Here is an 18401-nt window from a genome sequence, read left to right on the forward strand (position 1 = left end):
TCTGTTTAATATCTCTATGTGTTTAATATCTCTATGTGTTTAATATCTCTGTGTTTAATATCTCTATGTGTTTAATATCTCTGTGTTTAATATCTCTATGTGTTTAATAGCTCTATGTGTTTAATATCTCTGTTTAATATCTCTATGTGTTTAATATCTCGATGTGTTTAATATCTCGATCTGTTTAATATTTCTATGTGTTTAATATCTCTGTTTAATATCTCTATGTGTTTAATGTCTCTATGTGTTTAATATCTCTATGTGTTTAATATCTCTATGTGTTTAATATCTCGATGTGTTTAATATCTCTGTTTAATATCTCGATGTGTTTAATATCTCTGTTTAATATCTCTATGTGTTTAATATCTCTGTTTAATATCTCTATGTGTTTAATATCTCGGTGTTTAATATCTCTATGTGTTTCATATCTCTATGTGTTTAATATCTCGATGTGTTTAATATCTCTGTTTAATATCTCTATGTGTTTAATATCTCTGTTTAATATCTCTATGTGTTTAATATCTCTATGTGTTTCATATCTCTATGTGTTTAATATCTCAATGTGTTTAATATCTCTGTGTTTAATATCGCTGTTTAATATCTCTATGTGTTTAATATCTCGATGTGTTTAATATCTCTATGTGTTTAATATCTCAATGTGTTTAATATCTCGATGTGTTTAATATCTCTATGTGTTTAATATCTCTATGTGTTTAATATCTCTATGTGTTTAATATCTCGATGTGTTTAATATCTCTGTGTTTAATATCTCGATGTGTTTAATATCTCTATGTGTTTCATATCTCTATGTGTTTAATATCTCGATGTGTTTAATATCTCTGTTTAATATCGCTGTTTAATATCTCAATGTGTTTAATATCTCTATGTGTTTAATATCTCGATGTGTTTAATATCTCTATGTGTTTAATATCTCGATGTGTTTAATATCTCTATGTGTTTAATATCTCTGTTTAATATCTCTGTGTTTAATATCTCTATGTGTTTAATATCTCTATGTGTTTAATATCTCTATGTGTTTAATATCTCTGTTTAATATCTCTGTGTTTAATATCTCTATGTGTTTAATATCTCTATGTGTTTAATATCTCTGTGTTTAATATCTCTATGTGTTTAATATCTCTGTTTAATATCTCTGTGTTTAATATCTCTATGTATTTAATATCTCTATGTGTTTAATATCTCTGTTTAATATCTCTATGTGTTTAATATCTCGATGTGTTTAATATCTCGATGTGTTTAATATCTCGATGTGTTTAATATCTCTGTTTAATATCTCTATGTGTTTAATATCTCCATGTGTTTAATATCTCGATGTGTTTAATATCTCGATGTGTTTAATATCTCGATGTGTTTAATATCTCTGTTTAATATCTCTATGTCTTTAATATCTCTATGTGTTTAATATCTCTATGTGTTTGAGATCTCTATGTGTTTAATATCTCTATGTGTTTAATATCTCGATGTGTTTAATATCTCTGTTTAATATCTCTATGTGTTTAATATCTCTGTTTAATATCTCTATGTGTTTAATATCTCTGTTTAATATCTCTATGTGTTTAATATCTCTATGTGTTTAATATCTCTATGTGTTTAATATCTCTGTTTAATATCTCTATGTGTTTAATAGCTCTATGTGTTTAATATCTCTGTTTAATATCTCTATGTGTTTAATATCTCTGTTTAATATCTCTATGTGTTTAATATCTCGATGTGTTTAATATCTCGATCTGTTTAATATTTCTATGTGTTTAATATCTCTGTTTAATATCTCTATGTGTTTAATGTCTCTATGTGTTTAATATCTCTATTTGTTTAATATCTCTATGTGTTTAATATCTCAATGTGTTTAATATCTCTGTTTAATATCTCTATGTGTTTAATATCTCTGTTTAATATCTCTATGTGTTTAATATCTCTGTTTAATATCTCTATGTGTTTAATATCTCTATGTGTTTCATATCTCTATGTGTTTAATATCTCGATGTGTTTAATATCTCTGTGTTTAATATCGCTGTTTAATATCTGTATGTGTTTAATATCTCTATGTGTTTAATATCACGATGTGTTTAATATCTCTATGTGTTTAATATCTCTATGTGTTTCATATCTCTATGTGTTTAATATCTCTATGTGTTTAATATCTCGATGTGTTTAATATCTCTATGTGTTTAATATCTCTATGTGTTTAATATCTCGATGTGTTTAATATCTCGATGTGTTTAATATCTCTGTGTTTAAAATCTCGATGTGTTTAATATCTCTATGTCTTTCATATCTCGATGTGTTTAATATCTCTGTTTAATATCGCTGTTTAATATCTCGATGTGTTTAATATCTCTATGTGTTTAATATCTCGATGTGTTTAATATCTCTATGTGTTTAATATCTCGATGTGTTTAATATCTCTATGTGTTTAATATCTCTGTTTAATATCTCTGTGTTTAATATCTCTATGTGTTTAATATCTCTATGTGTTTAATATCTCTGTTTAATATCTCTGTGTTTAATATCTCTATGTGTTTAATATCTCTATGTGTTTAATATCTCTGTTTAATATCTCTATGTGTTTAATATCTCGATGTGTTTAATATCTCGATGTGTTTAATATCTCTGTTTAATATCTCTATGTGTTTAATATCTCCATGTGTTTAATATCTCCATGTGTTTAATATCTCGATGTGTTTAATATCTCGATGTGTTTAATATCTCTGTTTAATATCTCTATGTCTTTAATATCTCTATGTGTTTAATATCTCTATGTATTTGAGATCTCTATGTGTTTAATATCTCTATGTGTTTAATATCTCGATGTGTTTAATATCTCTGTTTAATATCTCTATGTGTTTAATATCTCTGTTTAATATCTCTATGTGTTTAATATCTCTGTTTACTTTCTCTGTGTTTAATATCTCTATGTGTTTAATATCTCTATGTGTTTAATATCTCTGTGTTTAATATCTCTATGTGTTTAATATCTCTGTGTTTAATATCTCTATGTGTTTAATAGCTCTATGTGTTTAATATCTCTGTTTAATATCTCTATGTGTTTAATATCTCGATGTGTTTAATATCTCGATCTGTTTAATATTTCTATGTGTTTAATATCTCTGTTTAATATCTCTATGTGTTTAATGTCTCTATGTGTTTAATATCTCTATGTGTTTAATATCTCGATGTGTTTAATATCTCGATGTGTTTAATATCTCTGTGTTTAATATCTCGATGTGTTTAATATCTCTATGTGTTTCATATCTCTATGTGTTTAATATCTCGATGTGTTTAATATCTCTGTTTAATATCGCTGTTTAATATCTCGATGTGTTTAATATCTCTATGTGTTTAATATCTCGATGTGTTTAATATCTCTATGTGTTTAATATCTCGATGTGTTTAATATCTCTATGTGTTTAATATCTCTGTTTAATATCTCTGTGTTTAATATCTCTATGTGTTTAATATCTCTGTGTGTTTAATATCTCTGTGTTTAATATCTCTATGTGTTTAATATCTCTGTTTAATATCTCTGTGTTTAATATCTCTATGTATTTAATATCTCTATGTGTTTAATATCTCTGTTTAATATCTCTATGTGTTTAATATCTCGATGTGTTTAATATCTCGATGTGTTTAATATCTCGATGTGTTTAATATCTCTGTTTAATATCTCTATGTGTTTAATATCTCGATGTGTTTAATATCTCGATGTGTTTAATATCTCGATGTGTTTAATATCTCTGTTTAATATCTCTATGTCTTTAATATCTCTATGTGTTTAATATCTCTATGTGTTTGAGATCTCTATGTGTTTAATATCTCTATGTGTTTAATATCTCGATGTGTTTAATATCTCTGTTTAATATCTCTATGTGTTTAATATCTCTGTTTAATATCTCTATGTGTTTAATATCTCTGTTTAATATCTCTATGTGTTTAATATCTCTATGTGTTTAATATCTCTGTTTAATATCTCTATGTGTTTAATAGCTCTATGTGTTTAATATCTCTGTTTAATATCTCTATGTGTTTAATATCTCTGTTTAATATCTCTATGTGTTTAATATCTCGATGTGTTTAATATCTCGATCTGTTTAATATTTCTATGTGTTTAATATCTCTGTTTAATATCTCTATGTGTTTAATGTCTCTATGTGTTTAATATCTCTATTTGTTTAATATCTCTATGTGTTTAATATCTCAATGTGTTTAATATCTCTGTTTAATATCTCTATGTGTTTAATATCTCTGTTTAATATCTCTATGTGTTTAATATCTCTGTTTAATATCTCTATGTGTTTAATATCTCTATGTGTTTCATATCTCTATGTGTTTAATATCTCGATGTGTTTAATATCTCTGTGTTTAATATCGCTGTTTAATATCTGTATGTGTTTAATATCTCTATGTGTTTAATATCACGATGTGTTTAATATCTCTATGTGTTTAATATCTCTATGTGTTTCATATCTCTATGTGTTTAATATCTCTATGTGTTTAATATCTCGATGTGTTTAATATCTCTATGTGTTTAATATCTCTGTGTTTAATATCTCTATGTGTTTAATATCTCTGTGTTTAATATCTCTATGTGTTTAATAGCTCTATGTGTTTAATATCTCTGTTTAATATCTCTATGTGTTTAATATCTCGATGTGTTTAATATCTCGATCTGTTTAATATTTCTATGTGTTTAATATCTCTGTTTAATATCTCTATGTGTTTAATGTCTCTATGTGTTTAATATCTCTATGTGTTTAATATCTCGATGTGTTTAATATCTCGATGTGTTTAATATCTCTGTGTTTAATATCTCGATGTGTTTAATATCTCTATGTGTTTCATATCTCTATGTGTTTAATATCTCGATGTGTTTAATATCTCTGTTTAATATCGCTGTTTAATATCTCGATGTGTTTAATATCTCTATGTGTTTAATATCTCGATGTGTTTAATATCTCTATGTGTTTAATATCTCGATGTGTTTAATATCTCTATGTGTTTAATATCTCTGTTTAATATCTCTGTGTTTAATATCTCTATGTGTTTAATATCTCTGTGTGTTTAATATCTCTGTGTTTAATATCTCTATGTGTTTAATATCTCTGTTTAATATCTCTGTGTTTAATATCTCTATGTATTTAATATCTCTATGTGTTTAATATCTCTGTTTAATATCTCTATGTGTTTAATATCTCGATGTGTTTAATATCTCGATGTGTTTAATATCTCGATGTGTTTAATATCTCTGTTTAATATCTCTATGTGTTTAATATCTCGATGTGTTTAATATCTCGATGTGTTTAATATCTCGATGTGTTTAATATCTCTGTTTAATATCTCTATGTCTTTAATATCTCTATGTGTTTAATATCTCTATGTGTTTGAGATCTCTATGTGTTTAATATCTCTATGTGTTTAATATCTCGATGTGTTTAATATCTCTGTTTAATATCTCTATGTGTTTAATATCTCTGTTTAATATCTCTATGTGTTTAATATCTCTGTTTAATATCTCTATGTGTTTAATATCTCTATGTGTTTAATATCTCTGTTTAATATCTCTATGTGTTTAATAGCTCTATGTGTTTAATATCTCTGTTTAATATCTCTATGTGTTTAATATCTCTGTTTAATATCTCTATGTGTTTAATATCTCGATGTGTTTAATATCTCGATCTGTTTAATATTTCTATGTGTTTAATATCTCTGTTTAATATCTCTATGTGTTTAATGTCTCTATGTGTTTAATATCTCAATTTGTTTAATATCTCTATGTGTTTAATATCTCAATGTGTTTAATATCTCTGTTTAATATCTCTATGTGTTTAATATCTCTGTTTAATATCTCTATGTGTTTAATATCTCTGTTTAATATCTCTATGTGTTTAATATCTCTATGTGTTTCATATCTCTATGTGTTTAATATCTCGATGTGTTTAATATCTCTGTGTTTAATATCGCTGTTTAATATCTGTATGTGTTTAATATCTCTATGTGTTTAATATCACGATGTGTTTAATATCTCTATGTGTTTAATATCTCTATGTGTTTCATATCTCTATGTGTTTAATATCTCTATGTGTTTAATATCTCGATGTGTTTAATATCTCTATGTGTTTAATATCTCTATGTGTTTAATATCTCTATGTGTTTAATATCTCGATGTGTTTAATATCTCTGTGTTTAAAATCTCGATGTGTTTAATATCTCTATGTCTTTCATATCTCGATGTGTTTAATATCTCTGTTTAATATCGCTGTTTAATATCTCGATGTGTTTAATATCTCTATGTGTTTAATATCTCGATGTGTTTAATATCTCTATGTGTTTAATATCTCGATGTGTTTAATATCTCTATGTGTTTAATATCTCTGTTTAATATCTCTGTGTTTAATATCTCTATGTGTTTAATATCTCTATGTGTTTAATATCTCTGTTTAATATCTCTGTGTTTAATATCTCTATGTGTTTAATATCTCTATGTGTTTAATATCTCTGTTTAATATCTCTATGTGTTTAATATCTCGATGTGTTTAATATCTCGATGTGTTTAATATCTCTGTTTAATATCTCTATGTGTTTAATATCTCCATGTGTTTAATATCTCGATGTGTTTAATATCTCGATGTGTTTAATATCTCGATGTGTTTAATATCTCTGTTTAATATCTCTATGTCTTTAATATCTCTATGTGTTTAATATCTCTATGTATTTGAGATCTCTATGTGTTTAATATCTCTATGTGTTTAATATCTCGATGTGTTTAATATCTCTGTTTAATATCTCTATGTGTTTAATATCTCTGTTTAATATCTCTATGTGTTTAATATCTCTGTTTAATATCTCTGTGTTTAATATCTCTATGTGTTTAATATCTCTGTGTTTAATATCTCTATGTGTTTAATATCTCTGTGTTTAATATCTCTATGTGTTTAATAGCTCTATGTGTTTAATATCTCTGTTTAATATCTCTATGTGTTTAATATCTCGATGTGTTTAATATCTCGATCTGTTTAATATTTCTATGTGTTTAATATCTCTGTTTAATATCTCTATGTGTTTAATGTCTCTATGTGTTTAATATCTCTATGTGTTTAATATCTCTATGTGTTTAATATCTCGATGTGTTTAATATCTCTGTTTAATATCTCGATGTGTTTAATATCTCTGTTTAATATCTCTATGTGTTTAATATCTCTGTTTAATATCTCTATGTGTTTAATATCTCGGTGTTTAATATCTCTATGTGTTTCATATCTCTATGTGTTTAATATCTCGATGTGTTTAATATCTCTGTTTAATATCTCTATGTGTTTAATATCTCTGTTTAATATCTCTATGTGTTTAATATCTCTATGTGTTTCATATCTCTATGTGTTTAATATCTCAATGTGTTTAATATCTCTGTGTTTAATATCGCTGTTTAATATCTCTATGTGTTTAATATCTCGATGTGTTTAATATCTCTATGTGTTTAATATCTCTATGTGTTTCATATCTCTATGTGTTTAATATCTCTATGTGTTTAATATCTCGATGTGTTTAATATCTCTATGTGTTTAATATCTCTATGTGTTTAATATCTCTATGTGTTTAATATCTCGATGTGTTTAATATCTCTGTGTTTAATATCTCGATGTGTTTAATATCTCTATGTGTTTAATATCTCGATGTGTTTAATATCTCTATGTGTTTAATATCTCGATGTGTTTAATATCTCTATGTGTTTAATATCTCTGTTTAATATCTCTGTGTTTAATATCTCTATGTGTTTAATATCTCTATGTGTTTAATATCTCTATGTGTTTAATATCTCTGTTTAATATCTCTGTGTTTAATATCTCTATGTGTTTAATATCTCTATGTGTTTAATATCTCTGTGTTTAATATCTCTATGTGTTTAATATCTCTGTTTAATATCTCTGTGTTTAATATCTCTATGTATTTAATATCTCGATGTGTTTAATATCTCTGTTTAATATCTCTATGTGTTTAATATCTCTGTTTAATATCTCTATGTGTTTAATATCTCGGTGTTTAATATCTCTATGTGTTTCATATCTCTATGTGTTTAATATCTCGATGTGTTTAATATCTCTGTTTAATATCTCTATGTGTTTAATATCTCTGTTTAATATCTCTATGTGTTTAATATCTCTATGTGTTTCATATCTCTATGTGTTTAATATCTCAATGTGTTTAATATCTCTGTGTTTAATATCGCTGTTTAATATCTCTATGTGTTTAATATCTCGATGTGTTTAATATCTCTATGTGTTTAATATCTCTATGTGTTTCATATCTCTATGTGTTTAATATCTCTATGTGTTTAATATCTCGATGTGTTTAATATCTCTATGTGTTTAATATCTCTATGTGTTTAATATCTCTATGTGTTTAATATCTCGATGTGTTTAATATCTCTGTGTTTAATATCTCGATGTGTTTAATATCTCTATGTGTTTCATATCTCTATGTGTTTAATATCTCGATGTGTTTAATATCTCTGTTTAATATCGCTGTTTAATATCTCGATGTGTTTAATATCTCTATGTGTTTAATATCTCGATGTGTTTAATATCTCTATGTGTTTAATATCTCTATGTGTTTAATATCTCTATGTGTTTAATATCTCTGTTTAATATCTCTGTGTTTAATATCTCTATGTGTTTAATATCTCTATGTGTTTAATATCTCTGTGTTTAATATCTCTATGTGTTTAATATCTCTGTTTAATATCTCTGTGTTTAATATCTCTATGTATTTAATATCTCTATGTGTTTAATATCTCTGTTTAATATCTCTATGTGTTTAATATCTCGATGTGTTTAATATCTCGATGTGTTTAATATCTCGATGTGTTTAATATCTCTGTTTAATATCTCTATGTGTTTAATATCTCCATGTGTTTAATATCTCGATGTGTTTAATATCTTGATGTGTTTAATATCTCGATGTGTTTAATATCTCTGTTTAATATCTCTATGTCTTTAATATCTCTATGTGTTTAATATCTCTATGTGTTTGAGATCTCTATGTGTTTAATATCTCTATGTGTTTAATATCTCGATGTGTTTAATATCTCTGTTTAATATCTCTATGTGTTTAATATCTCTGTTTAATATCTCTATGTGTTTAATATCTCTGTTTAATATCTCTATGTGTTTAATATCTCTATGTGTTTAATATCTCTGTTTAATATATCTATGTGTTTAATAGCTCTATGTGTTTAATATCTCTGTTTAATATCTCTATGTGTTTAATATCTCTGTTTAATATCTCTATGTGTTTAATATCTCGATGTGTTTAATATCTCGATCTGTTTAATATTTCTATGTGTTTAATATCTCTGTTTAATATCTCTATGTGTTTAATGTCTCTATGTGTTTAATATCTCTATTTGTTTAATATCTCTATGTGTTTAATATCTCAATGTGTTTAATATCTCTGTTTAATATCTCTATGTGTTTAATATCTCTGTTTAATATCTCTATGTGTTTAATATCTCTGTTTAATATCTCTATGTGTTTAATATCTCTATGTGTTTCATATCTCTATGTGTTTAATATCTCGATGTGTTTAATATCTCTCTGTTTAATATCGCTGTTTAATATCTGTATGTGTTTAATATCTCTATGTGTTTAATATCACGATGTGTTTAATATCTCTATGTGTTTAATATCTCTATGTGTTTCATATCTCTATGTGTTTAATATCTCTATGTGTTTAATATCTCGATGTGTTTAATATCTCTATGTGTTTAATATCTCTATGTGTTTAATATCTCTATGTGTTTAATATCTCGATGTGTTTAATATCTCTGTGTTTAAAATCTCGATGTGTTTAATATCTCTATGTCTTTCATATCTCGATGTGTTTAATATCTCTGTTTAATATCGCTGTTTAATATCTCGATGTGTTTAATATCTCTATGTGTTTAATATCTCGATGTGTTTAATATCTCTATGTGTTTAATATCTCGATGTGTTTAATATCTCTATGTGTTTAATATCTCTGTTTAATATCTCTGTGTTTAATATCTCTATGTGTTTAATATCTCTATGTGTTTAATATCTCTGTTTAATATCTCTGTGTTTAATATCTCTATGTGTTTAATATCTCTATGTGTTTAATATCTCTGTGTTTAATATCTCTATGTGTTTAATATCTCTGTTTAATATCTCTGTGTTTAATATCTCTATGTATTTAATATCTCTATGTGTTTAATATCTCTGTTTAATATCTCTATGTGTTTAATATCTCGATGTGTTTAATATCTCGATGTGTTCAATATCTCTGTTTAATATCTCTATGTGTTTAATATCTCCATGTGTTTAATATCTCGATGTGTTTAATATCTCGATGTGTTTAATATCTCGATGCGTTTAATATCTCTGTTTAATATCTCTATGTCTTTAATATCTCTATGTGTTTAATATCTCTATGTGTTTGAGATCTCTATGTGTTTAATATCTCTATGTGTTTAATATCTCGATGTGTTTAATATCTCTGTTTAATATCTCTATGTGTTTAATATCTCTGTTTAATATCTCTATGTGTTTAATATCTCTGTTTAATATCTCTATGTGTTTAATATCTCTGTTTAATATCTCTATGTGTTTAATATCTCTATGTGTTTAATATCTCTGTGTTTAATATCTCTATGTGTTTAATAGCTCTATGTGTTTAATATCTCTGTTTAATATCTCTGTGTGTTTAATATCTCGATGTGTTTAATATCTCGATCTGTTTAATATTTCTATGTGTTTAATATCTCTGTTTAATATCTCTATGTGTTTAATGTCTCTATGTGTTTAATATCTCTATTTGTTTAATATCTCTATGTGTTTAATATCTCGATGTGTTTAATATCTCTGTTTAATATCTCTATGTGTTTAATATCTCTGTTTAATATCTCTATGTGTTTAATATCTCTCTTTAATATCTCGATGTGTTTAATATCTCGATGTGTTTAATATCTCTATGTGTTTCATATCTCTATGTGTTTAATATCTCGATGTGTTTAATATCTCTGTGTTTACTATCGCTGTTTAATATCTCGATGTGTTTAATATCTCGATGTGTTTAATATCTCTATGTGTTTCATATCTCTATGTGTTTAATATCTCTATGTGTTTAATATCTCGATGTGTTTAATATCTCTATGTGTTTAATATCTCTGTTTAATATCTCTATGTGTTTAATATCTCCATGTGTTTAATATCTCGATGTGTTTAATATCTCCATGTGTTTAATATCTCGATGTGTTTAATATCTCTGTTTAATATCTCTATGTGTTTAATATCTCTGTTTAATATCTCTATGTGTTTAATATCTCTGTTTAATATCTCTATGTGTTTAATATCTCTATGTGTTTAATATCTCTGTTTAATATCTCTATGTGTTTAATATCTCTGTGTTTACTATCTCTGTGTTTAATATCTCGATGTGTTTAATATCTCGATCTGTTTAATATCTCTATGTGTTTAATATCTCTGTTTAATATCTCTATGTGTTTAATGTCTCTATGTGTTTAATATCTCTATGTGTTTAATATCTCTATGTGTTTAATATCTCGATGTGTTTAATATCTCTGTTTAATATCTCTAAGTGTTTAATATCTCTGTTTAATATCTCTATGTGTTTAATATCTCTGTTTAATATCTCTATGTGTTTAATATCTCGATGTGTTTAATATCTCTATGTGTTTCATATCTCTATGTGTTTAATATCTCTGTGTTTAATATCGCTGTTTAATATCTCGATGTGTTTAATATCTCTATGTGTTTAATATCTCGATGTGTTTAATATCTCTATGTGTTTCATATCTCTATGTGTTTAATATCTCTATGTGTTTAATATCTCTGTTTAATATCTCTATATGTTTAATATCTCGATGTGTTTAATATCTCTATGTGTTTAATATCTCTGTTTAATATCTCTATGTGTTTACTATCTCCATGTGTTTAATATCTCGATGTGTTTAATATCTCAATGTGTTTAATATCTCTGTTTAATATCTCTATGTGTTTAATATCTCTATGTGTTTAATATCTCTATGTGTTTGATATCTCTATGTGTTTAATATCTCTATGTGTTTAATATCTCGATGTGTTTAATATCTCTGTTTAATATCTCTATGTGTTTAATATCTCTGTTTAATATCTCTATGTGTTTAATATCTCTGTTTAATATCTCTATGTGTTTAATATCTCTATGTGTTTAATATCTCTGTTTAATATCTCTATGTGATTAATATCTCTATGTGTTTAATATCTCTGTGTTTAATATCTCTATGTGTTTAATAGCTCTATGTGTTTAATATCTCTGTTTAATATCTCTATGTGTTTAATATCTCGATGTGTTTAATATCTCGATCTGTTTAATATCTCTATGTGTTTAATATCTCTGTTTAATATCTCTATGTGTTTAATATCTCGATGTGTTTAATATCTCTGTTTAATATCTCTATGTGTTTAATATCTCTGTTTAATATCTCTATGTGTTTAATATCTCTGTGTTTCATATCTCTATGTGTTTAATATCTCGATGTGTTTAATATCTCTGTGTTTAATATCGCTGTTTAATATCTCTATGTGTTTAATATCTCTATGTGTTTAATATCTCGATGTGTTTAATATCTCTATGTGTTTAATATCTCTATGTGTTTCATATCTCTATGTGTTTAATATCTCTATGTGTTTAATATCTCTATGTGTTTAATATCTCTATGTGTTTAATATCTCGATGTGTTTAATATCTCTGTGTTTAATATCTCGATGTGTTTAATATCTCTATGTGTTTCATATCTCTATGTGTTTAATATCTCGATGTGTTTAATATCTCTGTTTAATATCGCTGTTTAATATCTCGATGTGTTTAATATCTCTATGTGTTTAATATCTCGATGTGTTTCATATCTCTATGTGTTTAATATCTCTATGTGTTTAATATCTCTATGTGTTTAATATCTCGATGTGTTTAATATCTCTATGTGTTTAATATCTCTGTTTAATATCTCTATGTGTTTAATATCTCGATGTGTTTAATATCTCTGTTTAATATCTCTATGTGTTTAATATCTCTGTTTAATATCTCTATGTGTTTAATATCTCTATGTGTTTAATATCTCTATGTGTTTAATATCTCTGTTTAATATCTCTATGTGTTTAATATCTCTATGTGTTTAATATCTCTGTGTTTAATATCTCTATGTGTTTAATAGCTCTATGTGTTTAATATCTCTGTTTAATATCTCTATGTGTTTAATATCTCGATGTGTTTAATATCTCGATCTGTTTAATATTTCTATGTGTTTAATATCTCTGTTTAATATCTCTATGTGTTTAATGTCTCTATGTGTTTAATATCTCTATGTGTTTAATATCTCTATGTGTTTAATATCTCGATGTGTTTAATATCTCTGTTTAATATCTCGATGTGTTTAATATCTCTGTTTAATATCTCTATGTGTTTAATATCTCTGTTTAATATCTCTATGTGTTTAATATCTCTGTTTAATATCTCTATGTGTTTAATATCTCTGTTTAATATCTCTATGTGTTTAATATCTCGATGTGTTTAATATCTCTATGTGTTTCATATCTCTATGTGTTTAATATCTCGATGTGTTTAATATCTCTGTGTTTAATATCGCTGTTTAATATCTCGATGTGTTTAATATCTCTATGTGTTTAATATCTCTATGTGTTTAATATCTCTGTTTAATATCTCTATGTGTTTAATATCTCGATGTGTTTAATATCTCTATGTGTTTAATATCTCTGTTTAATATCTCTGTGTTTAATATCTCTGTGTTTAATATCTCTATGTGCTTAATATGTCTATGTGTTTAATATCTCTGTTTAATATCTCTATGTGTTTAATATCTCTATGTGTTTAATATCTCTGTTTAATATCTCTATGTGTTTAATATCTCGATGTGTTTAATATCTCTATGTGTTTAATATCTCTGTTTAATATCTCTGTGTTTAATATCTCTATGTGTTTAATATCTCTATGTGTTTAATATCTCTGTTTAATATCTCTGTGTTTAATATCTCTATGTGTTTAATATCTCTATGTGTTTAATATCTCTGTGTTTAATATCTCTATGTGTTTAATATCTCTGTTTAATATCTCTGTGTTTAATATCTCTATGTATTTAATATCTCTATGTGTTTAATATCTCTGTTTAATATCTCTATGTGTTTAATATCTCGATGTGTTTAATATCTCTATGTGTTTAATATCTCTGTTTAATATCTCTATGTGTTTAATATCTCCATGTGTTTAATATCTCGATGTGTTTAATATCTCGATGTGTTTAATATCTCTGTTTAATATCTCTATGTCTTTAATATCTCTATGTGTTTAATATCTCTATGTGTTTGAGATCTCTATGTGTTTAATATCTCTATGTGTTTAATATCTCGATGTGTTTAATATCTCTGTTTAATATCTCTATGTGTTTAATATCTCTGTTTAATATCTCTATGTGTTTAATATCTCTGTTTAATATCTCTATGTGTTTAATATCTCTATGTGTTTAATATCTCTATGTGTTTAATATCTCTGTTTAATATCTCTATGTGTTTAATATCTCTATGTGTTTAATATATCTGTGTTTAATATCTCTGTGTTTAATATCTCGATGTGTTTAATAGCTCTATGTGTTTAATATCTCTGTTTAATATCTCTATGTGTTTAATATCTCGATGTGTTTAATATCTCGATCTGTTTAATATTTCTATGTGTTTAATATCTCTGTTTAATATCTCTATGTGTTTAATGTCTCTATGTGTTTAATATCTCTATGTGTTTAATATCTCTATGTGTTTAATATCTCGATGTGTTTAATATCTCTGTTTAATATCTCTATGTGTTTAATATCTCTGTTTAATATCTCTATGTGTTTAATATCTCTGTTTAATATCTCTATGTGTTTAATATCTCGATGTGTTTAATATCTCTATGTGTTTAATATCTCGATGTGTTTAATATCTCTATGTGTTTCATATCTCTATTTGTTTAATATCTCTATGTGTTTAATATCTCTATGTGTTTAATATCTCGATGTGTTTAATATCTCTGTTTAATATCTCTATGTGTTTAATATCTCCATGTGTTTAATATCTCGATGTGTTTAATATCTCGATGTGTTTAATATCTCTGTTTAATATCTCTATGTGTTTAATATCTCTGTTTAATATCTCTATGTGTTTAATATCTCTGTTTAATATCTCTATGTGTTTAATATCTCTATGTGTTTAATATCTCTGTTTAATATCTCTATGTGTTTAATATCTCTGTGTTTAATATCTCTATGTGTTTAATAGCTCTATGTGTTTAATATCTCTGTTTAATATCTCTGTGTTTAATATCTCGATGTGTTTAATATCTCGATCTGTTTAATATCTCTATGTGTTTAATATCTCTGTTTAATATCTCTATGTGTTTAATGTCTCTATGTGTTTAATATCTCTATGTGTTTAATATCTCTATGTGTTTAATATCTCGATGTGTTTAATATCTCTGTTTAATATCTCTATGTGTTTAATATCTCTGTTTAATATCTCTATGTGTTTAATATCTCTGTTTAATATCTCTATGTGTTTAATATCTCGATGTGTTTAATATCTCTATGTGTTTCATATCTCTATGTGTTTAATATCTCGATGTGTTTAATATCTCTGTGTTTAATATCGCTGTTTAATATCTCGATGTGTTTAATATCTCTATGTGTTTAATATCTCGATGTGTTTAATATCTCTATGTGTTTCATATCTCTATGTGTTTAATATCTCTATGTGTTTAATATCTCTATGTGTTTAATATCTCGATGTGTTTAATATCTCTATGTGTTTAATATCTCTGTTTAATATCTCTATGTGTTTAATATCTCGATGTGTTTAATATCTCTATGTGTTTAATATCTCTGTTTAATATCTCTATGTGTTTAATATCTCCATGTGTTTAATATCTCGATGTGTTTAATATCTCTGTTTAATATCTCTATGTGTTTAATATCTCTATGTGTTTAATATCTCTATGTGTTTGATATCTCTATGTGTTTAATATCTCTATGTGTTTAATATCTCGATGTGTTTAATATCTCTGTTTAATATCTCTATGTGTTTAATATCTCTATGTGTTTAATATCTCTGTTTAATATCTCTATGTGTTTAATATCTCTGTTTAATATCTCAATGTGTTTAATATCTCTATGTGTTTAATATCTCTGTTTAATATCTCTATGTGTTTAATATCTCTGTGTTTAATATCTCTGTGTTTAATATCTCTATGTGTTTAATAGCTCTATGTGTTTAATATCTCTGTTTAATATCTCTATGTGTTTAATATCTCGATGTGTTTAATATCTCGATCTGTTTAATATCTCTATGTGTTTAATATCTCTATGTGTTTAATATCTCGATGTGTTTAATATCTCTGTTTAATATCTCTATGTGTTTAATATCTCTGTTTAATATCTCTATGTGTTTAATATCTCTATGTGTTTAATATCTCTGTTTAATATCTCTATGTGTTTAATATCTCGATGTGTTTAATATCTCTGTGTTTAATATCGCTGTTTAATATCTCTATGTGTTTAATATCTCTGTTTAATATCTCTATGTGTTTAATATCTCTATGTGTTTAATATCTCTGTTTAATATCTCTATGTGTTTAATATCTCGATGTGTTTAATATCTCTGTGTTTAATATCGCTGTTTAATATCTCTATGTGTTTAATATCTCTGTGTTTAATATCTCGATGTGTTTAATATCTCTATGTGTTTAATATCTCTATGTGTTTCATATCTCTATGTGTTTAATATCTCTATGTGTTTAATATCTCTATGTGTTTAATATCTCTATGTGTTTCATATCTCTATGTGTTTAATATCTCTATGTGTTTAATATCTCTATGTGTTTAATATCTCGATGTGTTTAATATCTCTGTGTTTCATATCTCTGTGTTTCATATCTCTGTGTGTTTAATATCTCTGTGTGTTTAATATCTCTATGTGTTTAATATCTCTGTGTGTTTAATGTCTCCATGTGTTTAATATCTCTCTGTGTTTAATATCTCTATGTGTTTCATATCTCTATGTGTTTAATATGTTGTTCTCCTCTAATGACTACTTGACCTCATGTCACATTGGGAAATGAATTCAAACAGCTGACTAGAAGCCTTTTTTGAACACAGTTTATTTTCCTGTTTACTCCATGAATCATATCATCACTGGTTTCATAATCCCCACTGTATCCCATGTTTACAGTTGCAGGAATTTACAGCACAATAATAAAGAGAACAGTTGCAATAAAACAGAGAACGAGAAAAAAAGAAGTTGCTCAACTGAGAAGCATTTGTTTCATTTATTGATTCCATAACGTCAGTGCGTCGCTCCAAAACACTCTCACGCAGAGATAACATCTCACCAAGTATTACACATTCCATGATTGAAAAGAAGCATGTTTGAACGTTTTTATATGACCTCAATGTCATCACACACACACACACAGATATGCAATCAACATGTACTTTATTTATGAACAACTGAGGTATTTTGGTAATTAAGCTGTATGAGGCCTGTAGGAGAGCGTATGCTCTATACATTGTATTATCCCTCTCTTGATAATTCATCTACATAAAAGCACTTCTTCATTTCAACCATTTTGATTTCAGTATTATTAAACCGTTCCCACAGGTCCAAACAAAATGTATGACCTGCAAAGCAACCATTTTAAATCATCATTCATATTTAACATGAGGAATGTAGGGAATGTATGGATGCTAGTGGGACTCCACATATAACATTTATACATTCAGATTCACAATCAGAAAAAATAACAATTCATGCACAATCATATGAGGTTTGGAAAATATGTCATGATGTTTGATATATTATATTGAAAGAATTATATGATATTCTATAGATATATAATCGATATACACTCATTTCATCTATTTCAGTTTACAGCCATCTAGACAATTTTCATTACAAATACTATAATTATGTCATTTAATGTACCATCAATATTCACATCCCCTCGTTTATCCCAAACAATAATAGCTGAGCACCCACAACAAACTTGAATTACAAAAAATGTATCATGCAATATGTAGAAAGATACATATATTTGCATATAAAATGTACTTAGTTGTAAAAAGTGCTGTCACGCTTCTGTTCCTCATATTTACATAAGTGTCAACCCGAACTGTGAAATAAAATATCAAAAGTAAAAATGCACAAAGATCTGCTGTCACAAAGCGTCTCGTCCCGTGAACATGTGGCGCTGTGGAGACAGAACAGCTGACTGAGTCCGTGACTCTGGTTCCAGATCCTCTGTTGGTGAGACGGAGAGAGACAGAGGCAGCA

Source organism: Melanostigma gelatinosum, assembly GCF_949748355.1.
Source record: "Melanostigma gelatinosum genome assembly, chromosome: 16".
NCBI lineage: Eukaryota > Metazoa > Chordata > Actinopteri > Perciformes > Zoarcidae > Melanostigma > Melanostigma gelatinosum.